This window comes from Pinus tabuliformis, chromosome 4_1 (genome assembly GCF_031772625.1).
Source record: "Pinus tabuliformis cultivar Carrire ecotype Pingquan chromosome 4_1, CPIR1, whole genome shotgun sequence".
Taxonomy (NCBI): Eukaryota; Viridiplantae; Streptophyta; class Pinopsida; order Pinales; family Pinaceae; genus Pinus; species Pinus tabuliformis.
The window spans coordinates 254,144,976-254,158,305 of NC_142303.1; positions in this window are offsets into that span (position 1 = coordinate 254,144,976).

A 13,330-nucleotide genomic window follows, 5' to 3' on the forward strand; every position below is an offset into this window, starting at 1 on the left:
TAAATATTTGTTTTAAATGGTTTTTCATTTTTCATTTTTTTTTTCTTTCTATTCTTTTTTTAAACACATTTTTTGTTTAAATTTATTTTTTATTTTCTTTTTAACATTTTTTTTTTGTTATTTGTGCTTGTTGTTTTATGTGAATCATCAATTTTGGAAAAACACTTCAAATACTATCATTTTTGGACTAATAATAAATAAAAAATTCCTAAATTTTGCTGCTTCTTCTTCTTTCTTTCTTTTTTTTTTTCTTTTCTTTTTTTTTTTCATGTTCAAATTTTTCCATAAAAATGATTTGTTTGACATGTCATTTTTAGCGAAAATGTCTTGAAATTTGTATTTTTTTAAATTATATTTATATGCAAAAGTGTGTATTGTTTTGTCAATTGTTGAAATTTATTTTTTTTAGTGACAATTATTTTATGTGTATTGAAGTATTAATCATTGATACATAAATATATAAAAAATCATAACTTCAATTATTATTATTATTATTAACTATGCAAAAAACTTGAAATTTTCATTACAAAAAAGCAATGCAAAGAAAAAAAAATTACAAGCTTGAAAAACCCTTAAAAAACAAACATCTCAAGAAGAAGAAGAAGACGACAACTTGACAATTGGTTAAATAACCAACATTTAAAAAAAAAATTGTGCAAAAAAATTAAAGTGTAAAAAATAAGGCCAAAAAAAAATGGTTGATGTTGCATCAACCATTTTCAAAATTGGCATGAAAATCACTAACATTTAAAAAAAAATGTTCATAGTTAATATATAAAACTAGCATATGCCCAAAGCAGGGGAAGACAACACCGAAGAGAAAGATGTTATTTTTGTTTGTTTGTTTGTAAGCTTGGCAATATCTTTCTATTAATAATATGTAAGGTAGGTTACAAAAAATATGTCTGGTGGCCTCAACTTGCTCGAAGGAAACCAGGTCTGTTGGCCACCGATTAACATCATAAGCTGTCCAAAACATAAACAATTTAAGAATATGTATCCAAGCTTTATATGTTGCCATATCTATCACCCATCTATATGTACTATTGACAATGTAAATGCTATCCGACTAGATCATAAAAACAACAAAAAACATCAGAAACTTTTAGAAATTTCATGACTTCTTGGTAGTCAATCATCAGATGATTCTACTGGGGCTGGGTCCTTTGCACTCGACCCTGGAATTTCATTTTGTTGGGGCCTTTGTAGCTATTTTTCCATGCGGCCAAGGCAGACATTCTGATGGTACTACTGCATGTGTACTTCCTGTATTTCCCATTGCATATCCTTGAGGGTCGGTTCAGATTGCTGGGTTCACTGAGGGCCATCCATATTTTGGGTTTCCGACATAGCTCTTTCCAATAATGTTTTCATTACCCAATAAAGTTGGACAGACTATTTGAACAGATTCATTCTTCCTTGGGCTGACAGAAAACCCAACCATCTCCATATCTTTCAAATGACACGGATGCCTTACTCCTCTTAGACTCTCTAACTGACTCCAGGCCTGACCAAGCCTCTAACTCCATGAATTAAACGATGCCTTCACAGAATTTACAGACCAGACGCTCGGTGATGACCCCAATTCCCCATACATGCCCCTCTGGGCCAGGAGACTTCCAAAAGATGTCTGACTCCCTAACCGACCCCAAACCCATTCGGGCCTCAAATGCCTAGAACTACAGGACTCCTTGACATAATTTACAGACAAATTCCTAAATGCAGGCCCTGACTCCCCATACATGCCCATCTGGGCCAACAAATTTCCATAAAAGATTGAAATCGACATTCCAGACGCTAACAGAGACAAACTTAACCCAATCCCAATTAACCCATGCACTATCATCACCAGACCCTGCCATTCCAGCTTCGAGCCTTGCTGCAATATCGCCATTTCATGAACTAGGAAGGCTTGAGAAACATACTAGTTACCCAGCCGTGCCGTCACGCCTTTGCTGTCGCCCTAGGTGCTCTGCCTATGGCACAGGTCTCTAGTCCCTCGAGCTACCTTCACCACCTTACCACATCTCCTAAGGTGAAACCACAACGTTTGCATGCAGAATGCCAAGCTTACCACTAGACTTACCACTTGTAAAACTCGATTTACCGTGCTCGAGGTTTGCCTTTCCACTTGGTTACGGGTCGTTAGACCCTTAATTGCCTGGAGCATGTGGTTGCGTTGGGTGGGTCGCCCACTTTCCCTGCTCCACACTTGTTTAAACATTACAACGATCCATGTGGTGGTTTCGCGTCCTGTCACAACCTGATCAAGGGGAGAAAGGTTAAATTTTGATTATAGTTTATATTGATTATATGTAAATGTATTGAATGTAAAATTAACAATCCATTTAAAACAAGTGTTGCAAAGGAGCATAGTGTTTGCCACTCAAGATAGAAATTATGCTCTCGAAAAAAATGCATAAAACAATATAACTTGCATCAAGGTCAATGTTAAATTAATAATGGTTAACAAAAAGAATCAAATTCTATAGTCTTGCTTTGGAAGGAACTCATAAATTGAGATGTCTACACATTTACAATTTTACTCCTACATAAATAATGATGGGAAGTAAATATTTAATGCAACTTGACTTGCTTGTAATGAAAAAGAATTGATGGTAAATATGTTATTTACCTAAGTATAATCTATTTTTAAAGATCTTGATTTGGATGGTTTTGTTGGAAAGCTTAAAAATAAATAATCACTACACAAATATTTAAAAATAATGCATGAGTTTTGCAACAATATACATGAATTATGGGATAAAATATGCTATGAAGTTATCTCCATGCCATTATAATGTGTAAAGACTGCAATAAGACCTTCAATTTATGGTCCAATAAAAAAAATTGAAAAATAATTTGTTTAATAATATTGAAAAAATATTTATTTTTCAAAGTTAAACATTATAATTTGCATTGGAGAAATTGATTGCTACAATAATGCCTTAGTAGGGATTAATAAGGTCAATGTCAGTCATGTGACAAAATGCAGTCATGTAGTCAAATATGGAATTGAGAAAATATCGATTGTATATATAATTAGTTGTTTAAATTCTAAATCAAACTTAATTTTTTTACTTTAAACATTGATAAATAGTGTAGATAGTTATGCAAACCAATAACAATGTGTGTTTGGAAAGGTGAACTGTGTATTCCACTAATAAGGTAATATATTTATAACATATCAAATATATTGCAACTTGTTTAAGTACCAAATGGATTGCAGGGCAATTTGTTTACCATGTTGAAATTTGAAGTGCAGAACTCCAAACCGAGGACATGAGTTTATATGTTGCAAACTACTTTCTATTTTTTAAGAACATGATCCCAACCACATGGAACGACCCTCTTACACAAGCAACAAAATCCATGAGAGCCAAACCGAGGACATGAGTTTATATGTTGCAAAATACTTTCTATTTTTTAAGAACATGATCCCAACCACATGGAATGGCCCTCTTACACAAGCAACAAAATCCATGAGAGCCAAACATGTTTATGAGAGGAATAACAATTTACATGCTTTACCAACCAACCAAAGCCCCTATTAACAACATAACACAACTTTTACAAAATTTGTGTAAATTTAATGCATATTTCAAGATTTAGGAAGTTTTATGACTTCTAGTCATTAGAAATCATTCAAAGGAATAATTTTACAACAATAAATCATATAACATCAGTGTTATCATTTCCTTATATAAATAGATGTATGATAATAGCGAGTGGTAAGAATGCCCACACAACTTGTACCAAAAAAAAATAATAAATCACCTAACACTCTGACACACATCATATATCCTTACTCTACACAATGCCATGTTTTTAATCAATATTCATTTCTCTCTACTACGATCAATTTTTTATTTTTATTTTTATTTTTACCAAGGTTTAGAAAATTTGCGATATAAATGTAATCTGCCAAAAGTCAACAAATAATGGAAATAGTAAAAAAAAAATCGTAAGGTATTTTAGTTTAACAAAAAAAAATTTCTATAATAAAAGAAACAATTCATATACAAATCTGAAAAAAGTGAATGATAATTTTATTTTTAAACGTGCAAATCATCCATTTGCCCAATTCATGTAACACAAATTCATATAAGTCAGCGTTTAAAAAGCACTCTAATCCAATAAAAAAAACCTCAATATTTTTGATTAATCATAAAATAATATTCTCCTATAATTCTATACAATTCAATGTCGATGAAACTCTAACATGCAGATTCTCCTTTCTTTACATGTTATAATCAAGCTTGCAAGCTCACTTGTTTCATGATTTGTCTGGTTTAAACTATTTTTGTTTTTATGATTATAATGAAAGGGCTTGTGGATTATATCAATGCATTGTTTTTAAAATTTTGCCTTGCATATGCCAACTTTATTTGTGTGGAATGTTTATATTTGCATCCCAATAATACTCTGTTTTCTAGTGAGAAATATGAACGGGGATACACGACATATCCCGTTGGAAGCACGACATATACATTCTTTTTAATAATTTGGAGATTATTTTAGATGTCTATAATGAAGCCCATATCAAAATGGAATATGTTGCCCATATCAAAATGGAATATGTTAGGCTTGGTTTTCTTAGGAAATTTCAAATCGTCTTACAATAGGCCCAAAACCCTGAAACATCTTCTCAATATTTATTCTTGGTGTTATGGCACGGTGTTATGGCACTGTTTTTACGGTGTAATTTACTAACATCTATAGCGTTTTTGAATTGTTTTGTGAGTTTATATTATCCTATTGAAAGATTGAAAATAGGTCGAGGAAGATTTTGGCAATACAGAAGGTGTCAATTCTAGCAAGTAGTTACTAAATTTAAAGCCATGATGTTGTAGACAGTTTGAGTATTACAGTTAGAGGTTCACTGAGGAAGTCAAGCTGTATTATTTTGTTTTGACATTGTGGATAATACGTGCCCTTACTCTTGATCGCAATGTTGTAACTATCAATCTTAATTTTTATTTTTTTTAAAAACAAACTGTCAATCAACATGCAACATCCTGGCGCTATATTTTGCGCCCTAGTGATTGTAAGGTCCAACATTGTAAGAATCACCAGTGTCTCATTTCATTGATAACAGGTTAAGAATCACTCGAACTGGAACTCGTCCGCCGCTGCCGCTCGAACGACAGCGCCGCCTGTGGTGGGCGTGCGGCAAGGAGATAACATGGCGCTCCCCACTGGCGTCCAGAGCTGTGAATCGACGGGGATGAAGAAGTGGCTCCGCTCGGCTTCAAGGTTGCTCTAGCTGTGTCACCGAGCTAAGGAGGCTGAATGTCTGAGACAAAGGCCTCATGGAAGCGGAGACGCAAACGCCGCCCAACTAGCGGTTGTTATGAAACCAGCTCAAGAAAAGATAGAAAAGATAGATCAACGCCTTAGAATTCAGCTTCTTCGAGGGGGCAACCTCCTTTACATTACATAAATGAACAATTCTTGGATGATTCAAATGACAAAACCTCCTTTCTATATATAGGAGTCTAAGGAGTCACAATATAATCCAGCCGACCTAACAATAATAATATAAAGACACAAAAATAACAATAGAGGGATTCTATGGGGCACAATAATAACAATATGGGGGCAATAGGGGCACAACAATATTAATAAGGGGTATAACTACAATAGTAATGGGGTAATCACTAGTATTATAGGGACCCAACATGCCCCTCTCCTTCAAAAAAGTGTTGTCCTCAACGCTTGAGTAGTTCTGGATACTTCTGCATAAAATTCTCATCCTCCCATGTGGAATCTTCAGCGGATAAGTTCTTCCACTTGATAAGATACTCTGAAATTGATCGATTTCGTAGCTGTCGAGTTCTTGTTTCTGTGACTGCTTCCGGTTCCAATATAATTTTTCCTTCCTTGTCAAGTTCTGGCAATATTGTTTGAACTGGGAGCTTGTCGCCTATAACCTTCTTTAAACATGAAACATGGAAAACTGGGTGCAATCGAGAAGCTGCAGGAAGCTCCAATTTGTATGCCATAGTACCAATCTTTTGCAACACCTTGTACGGACCATAATACTTTGGTGATAATTTATTATCCTTCTTAGCTTGCTTAAGGGACATTTTCTTATATGGTTGTAGCCGTAGGAATACCCAATCACCTACATCAAAACTTCTTTCACTACGATGTTGATCTGCCTGTTGTTTCATTCTATTCTGTGCCAACACGAGGTTATCCTTTAAGAGTTGGAGGACTTGTTGTTGATGTTCGATGTGATGTTCCATTGCCTGAACCTTAGAATTTTCTCTTAAATATGATGTGATGGATGGTGGTTGATACCCATAAAGTGCCATAAATGGGGTCATTTTTGTTGCTGTATGGAAGGAAGTTTTATACCACCATTCAGCCAGAGGAAACCATTTGACCCATTGTGTCTGTTTATCAGATACAAAGCAACGAAGATATCCTTCCAAACATTTGTTTACTATCTCAGTTTGCCCATCAGATTGAGGATGATAAGATGAGCTATGAGCTAACTGAGTACCAAGACAAGAAAATAATTTTGTCCAAAAATTTCCAGTGAAAATGGGATCTCTGTCACTTACAATAATCTTTGGGTTTCCATGTAGCTTTTGAATTGTTTCCATAAATGCAGTAGAAACTGTACTGGCTTTAAATGGATGTGATAATGCACAAAAGTGTGCATACTTGGTAAGTCTGTCAACTACCACCATGATGACACTCTTTCCCTCAGACTTGGGTAAACCTGTGATAAAATCCATTGAAACCTCCTCCCAACGTTGGCTTGGAATGGATAAAGGTTGTAATAGACCCGGTGTCTTAATTGTTTCAACTTTATTTTGTTGGCAAACCAAACATTCCGCCACAAACTTTTGAATATCTGATTTAAGGCCATCCCAAAAAAATTCCTTCTTAACCCTGTGGTAAGTTTTTAAAAATCCTGAGTGCCCTCCTAAGGGAGAAGTGTGCAATTCCATAAGAATCTTTTGTTTTAGCTGGGAATTCTTACAGAGGTATAAGCGATCTTTGTACCATAACGAATCATTTTGCCAGCTAAATGTATCAGACGTACTGGAATCTTGTTGTAACTTTCGAATAAGTGCCCACACTTCTTCGTCATTCTTCCATTCCTCCCTTGCTTCGTTTATCCAATCTGGTTGGATAATAGAAATGGTGCACAACAATGCTTCCACATCCTCATCCTTTCTTGAGAGTGCATCTGCCACCACATTTTGCTTCCCTTTTTTGTAGATGATTTCAAAGTCATAACCCAACATCTTTGTGACCCACTTTTGTTGCTCTTTAGAGGATAATCTTTGTTCTAAAAAGTATTTAAGGCTATCATGATCCGTTTTTACCTTGAAGTGTCTTCCCATTAGGTAGGGTCGCCATTTCTTAAGTGCATGGAGTATTGCCAACATTTCCTTCTCATTAATAGTTTTGCTTAAAAACTTTCCCTTGATTGGACGACTTTCAAAAGCAATGGGTCTTTCATCTTGCATTAGAACAACACCAATTCCATTTCCTGAAGCATCACATTCCACAATAAAGGTTTTTGTGAAGTCCGGTGTAGCTAAGACCGGTGCTTGGCACATTGCCTCTTTAAGATGTTCAAAGGCCTTTGTTGCTTCCGGAGTCCATGAAAATGCATCTTTCTTCAATAATGTTGTTAGAGGTGCTGCTATTCTCCCATAATTCTTAACAAACTTGCGATAATACCCTGTCAACCTGAGAAATCCTCGCAGATGCTTTATGGATGTGGGGATTTTCCATTCCTTAATGGCTTTAATTTTGCTAGGGTCTACCTTAACTCCTTCATGAGATACAATATGACCCAGATATTCCACCTCCTGGACTCCAAAGAAACATTTGGATCTTTTTGCATATAATTGTTTCTCCTCCAATAGTTGTAGCACCCTGTCAACATGTTCAACATGATCCTTCCAAGACTTGCTGTAGATTAGTATATCATCAAAAATACTAACACAAATTTTCTAAGGAATGGTTTGAAAATTGAATTCATCAAACCTTGAAATGTTGAAGGTGCATTGGTAAGGCCAAAAGGCATGACCAAAAATTCATAATGACCCTCATGAGTTCTAAATGTTGTTTTCAGAATGTCTTCAGTCTTCATTATGATTTGATGATATCCTGAACGAAGATCCAACTTGGTGAAGTAAATTGATCCATGCAATTCATCCAGTAATTCATCAATGACAGGAATGGGGAACTTATCTTTAATAGTGAGCTTGTTGAGCTCCCTATAATCCGGACACATGCGCCATGATCCATCCTTCTTGTGCACCAATACTACTGGAGCAGAGAAAGAACTTTGACTCGGTTGAATTATACCAACCTCTAGCATTTCTGCAACCATACGTTCAATTTCACTCTTTGGACATAGGGATATCTGTACGACCTGATGTTTGGAGGAACACTTCCTGGAATCAGATGAATAGCATGATCATGATCACGCATAGGTGGGAGACCTTTGGGAGTCTCAAATACCTTGGAATGATTGTCCAAGACTTTTTGGAGATCTGGAGAAATAGATGATTTCGATGTGGAAACATCTAGCGAACATAATTGTGCAATTACACCTCTTTGCTCCTTTTTTAGAAGCTTTGTCATACCATTAGAGCTGATTATCTTTCCTGGTTTCCCTGCAATACCCCTTAATTCAACTTCCTTTCCTTCCATAGAAAATTTGATGAAAAGTTCTTGAAAATTAAAAGCTATTGTACCCAAAGATTGTAGCCATTGGACTCCTAGTACAACATCAGCACCTCCCATTGGAATGGAAAGCATTGGGCTAGTCAATACATATTCTCCCATGGATAGCTTGATATTATGGCACTTTCCAGAGCAATTTATTGTTCCTCCATTTGCAATCATCACTTGACACTCTGGTGCTGGATATAGGAAGCAATTCAATTTTTTTGCTACCTTACAATGAATAAAATTGTGGGTGCTTCCTGAATCAATCAACACTATTACCTTTTTCTTCTTGATTTGTCCTTCTATCTTGATGGTTTGAGGAGTGGTAATTCCCACCAATGCATTACAAGATATGGTTGGATTTATTTTTTCTTCATCTAGGCTTTGTTCCTGGAGTATATCCTCTTCTTTTGACCTTTCTTGCTCCTTTTCTTCTTCCTCTTCACAATCTATCTAGAATAATTTCTTCTCAGCACACTTATGACCTTTAGTGTATTTGCTATCACAACTGTAACAAAGCCCTTTTGTTCTTTTTTCTTCCAATTGTTGTGGTGTCAACCTTATAGGTTGTGGAAGACTAGGGGCAACAACACTTCCGTCTTTATAGTTGTGAGTGGTATGCTTCCTGGTTGCCATAATTTTGCTTTCCATTTTTCTTGCTAACCTGAATGCCTTCTCTAATGAATCAGGTTCCCAAAGGCGAACATCATGTTGGATATTATCCTTTAAAGACCCTATGAACACATCAATCCTATGCTCCTCTGAAATATCTTTTACCCTTATGTTCAATTTTTGGAACTCCTCAATGTGCTCCATTATTGAACCCTTTTGTTTGAGACTTATCAATTGGCTAAAAAAAGTGTTGCTTTTTGTATCCTCATAATGTGCTATCAATTCTTCCGTAAAAATTGTTGAAGTGATAAATTGTTTACGAGAGCAAAGCCATTGATACCATACAAACTGATTTGGTTCCAAATATAAAATTGTCATACGTACCTTTTGTGTGTTTTGCACATTATTGAGATCGAAAAATTGCTCCATCTGTAATATCCATGTGGCGGGATCCTTGCCATCAAACTTCCTTATATCGATTTTTGGAATATGGTGAGTCTTTGATCCAACATTAGAGTCTATGGAATCATGATTAACATTTCTTTTGTTCTCATCATGAGTTTCCTTTAGTACCCTTTCACCCTTAGTGACCATTTCTTGTAGCAACTTATTCATATTTATCTTCAATTCTTCCATCTTATCATCCATGCCATCAATTTTAGCTTCTACACATTTCTTTAAACAATCCATCTTAAGCTTCTACACCTTTCTTTAAACCATCCATCTTAGCTTATACATCTTTCCTTAAACCATCCATCTTAGATTCTGTTGCTTTTTGTGTAAGTGACACTTGTTGCACTTGTTCTTGTAATTTTGATATATCATATAATATTTCTTCTTCTTCTTCATGAGTCATGCTAGAGCTTTCAGGTTCCTTACTAGGTGTTTTCATTTTCTTTCCTTGGGGCATCAGTTACCGATAATAATGCTCTATTATGCCCTTTGAATTCCTTCAAAATAAATTTTCAAACCAAGCTTACGCAAAAATTTAAGAAAATCTACACACCTTTTTTTCACTTTGTATGAGCTCGATATCGCCTCTGATGTATCTCTGTACTTTCCGATCATCTAGTTATGAATTTGTGATCTGCAGTAGCCCTTTGTGTCCTCTTTCCAATGCCATAAGTCTGACCCAAATTGGATTCTCCAAGGAAGAGTTATGCGAAATCTCCCACAGTGACTTGATTATAGACTATTTCAGTAGAGCGAACTTGTACGACGTGCCACAAGTCACTGTTTCGACCTTTGGATCTGAAAAATGCATACAAGAAACTACAGTCCGTCCTCTTTCTGTACCTTCTTATGAAATTTCAATCCGATCCCCAGAGAGAAAGTTATGACGATTTTCCCCAGGTCACTTGTTTGGAATGTAATTCAGGAGTCTGCAAAAATACCAACTTCCTCAAATAATATCTCCGCAAATATAGCGCGAAAAGCTCTGAAATTCGGACCAAAGGTTCAACACAATTTCTTCTCAAATGGGTTTTTTTGGAACTTCTGAAACGTCGCAGAAAAAAAGTTATAGCGAAAATTCCACGATGACCTGTTTGGAGCAGCGAAACCCTAGAATCCAAAGCTCTGATACCAAATGTTATGAAACCAGCTCAAGAAAAGATAGAAAAGATAGATCAACGCCTTAGAATTCAGCCTCTTCAAGGGAGCAACCCCCTTTACATTACATAAATGAACAATTCTTAGATGATTCAAATGACAGAACCTCCTTTCTATATATAGGAGTCTAAGGAGTCACAATATAATCCAACCGACCTAACAATAATAATATAAAGCCACAAAAATAACAATAGATGTTTTCTATGGGGCACAGTAATAACAATATGGGGGCAATAGGGGCACAACAATATTAATAAGGGGCATAACTACAATAGTAATGGGGTAATCACTATTATTATAGGGACCCAACATGCCCTTAGTGTTGTCAACGGTGGCGTTCGACAAATCTAGCGGCTTGCGGTAGGAGTTCAAATGTAGCGCTAGGCTCGGCGGAGCGGAGAGGAACGGGTAGTGGTGCTGAGAAGAACAACCACTCACGGCATTGCACGCGGCTGAATGATATATATCCACATGTTATATTTTTATTGGCTATAGACAGACGACGAAAGTCCCCAGAGCAATGTCTCCTTATAAACACCTTCGGTGTTTTAAGTTGGTAACTTTGTTGTTTATCTCATCTAAAACCACCTTCGAGAATTTCGAAACCGCTTGCAAGATTTGTTGGATAAGACGGCCTAGAGGGGCACTAAAAAGTGATTGAAAGAAAGAAATAATCTTTGTAACGTTGTTCAAAAGAAAATAAGGATGTGTTCCATTGTCACACCATATAGTATTGGGTTGTTTCTTCAAACTCGCATAATATGAAAAATTTCAAGGGGCCAAATATATCAAGTAGATGAAAAAGCAAAAAAAAAATTCGAAGGCCAAATATACCAAGCAAATGAAAAAGCAATCTGTGTCATAAGTTAGCTTTACAAACTTTAAAATAATTTCTTTCTTCTCTTCACCATCAAGGAGTGTTTTTCTTTTTCCAAGGATTTAAAAAAACTCAATTTCTCTTTAACAATGAAATTGACATCCATTTGAGAAATGAATTGTTTATCTGGTTTTCCACTTCAATTAATCTTGCCTGCTTTTTTGTGTAGTTCTCCTTGGCCCAGACCCTTGATGCCAGTTTAACTGAGACCAATTTTTTTGCGAGATGATACATGAGAGATGAGGGACAAGAGAGGCTTAGGCGTCTCCATTGGCCAGAAACCAGGGAACGATAGTCTTCCTGATCGAGCCAAGAAGGGTTAAACCTGAGAGGGATCACCTTAGAACCATCATGGAGATAAAAGTGTAGGAGGATGCGCTGATGGTTGGAGATCCCTCCAGAGCCCACCCTAGATATGAATGAAACACCTGAATTCAAAAAATATCCTAAAACTAAAAATCTATTAAGTCTCTTTGATACCTCGCCTCCCCAAGAGTGGTCATCCATATGGGAGAGAGTTTAACCTGCTCAAGGTTGATAAAATGATCATTTATCAATCAACTCGGAAAAAAAAAACATTGATGGAGAGGGTCCAAGCGAGGCCTGGGCCTTCATGCAGTCCCAACGAAAAAATTAGGTCACCACTAATGGTGATGTATCAATCTTCCAAAGTGTTTTTAGTGACCAATTCTTCGCCAGAAATGCTCGTGATCATACTATGGCCTATAAATGTTTAAAAAAGAGACCGGAAGAGCATGATCTTTAAGAGACAATTTCACTAGAATGGTAGAAGGAAAGGAAGAGTAGGATATGTCCTTGAAAACATGACTCCAACTAGTAATGAGACCCCATGAGAAACCCTCAGAGTCCACATGACAAAATGATCAACACTTCAACATCCCTTGTAGAATTTTTTTCACTTTAATGCCAAAGCACACAGTCTCTTGAGTCATAAAAATATCAGGTTCGACAGAAGCTATCAATATTTTGAGGGCAATTCTTTTGCGGGAACCCCCAATGCTCCTTGCATTAAAAGATAGAAGAATCACAGGTCGCCACTTGACAGGGATGCATTCGGTCAAAGGGCCTTAGCAATGGATACTTGTTTTCCCTTCTTAGTTTCCAACTTGGCTTTTTCCTGCACTTTGAGCAAATTTGATTTCTTTTCAACTAGATAGGTAGAGGGAGGGTCTAATGCAAGCCTTCCATAGGAAGGGGGAAGGGGGAAGCTCTTTGAGGTTCCTTGGTGTAAAGAATACTTCTTCTCATTCTGTGAGTAGGGAGGAGAGGAGGAGGGGGCATCAAAAAAGAGGGGAAAAGGGATTCGGGGACAGAGGGAACTACAGGGATTGATAAAATGGGATGAAGAGGGGATGGGGGAGATATATGAGGGCTCAACGAATTGGGGGAACCACCTACGACAAGGTATTAAAACAACATATAATGAAAGGAAGAGGAGTGAAATCTTACCAATCAGATGAACATCGTCCGAAAATTGGTGCGAAAGGGAGCCTTACGTAGTTG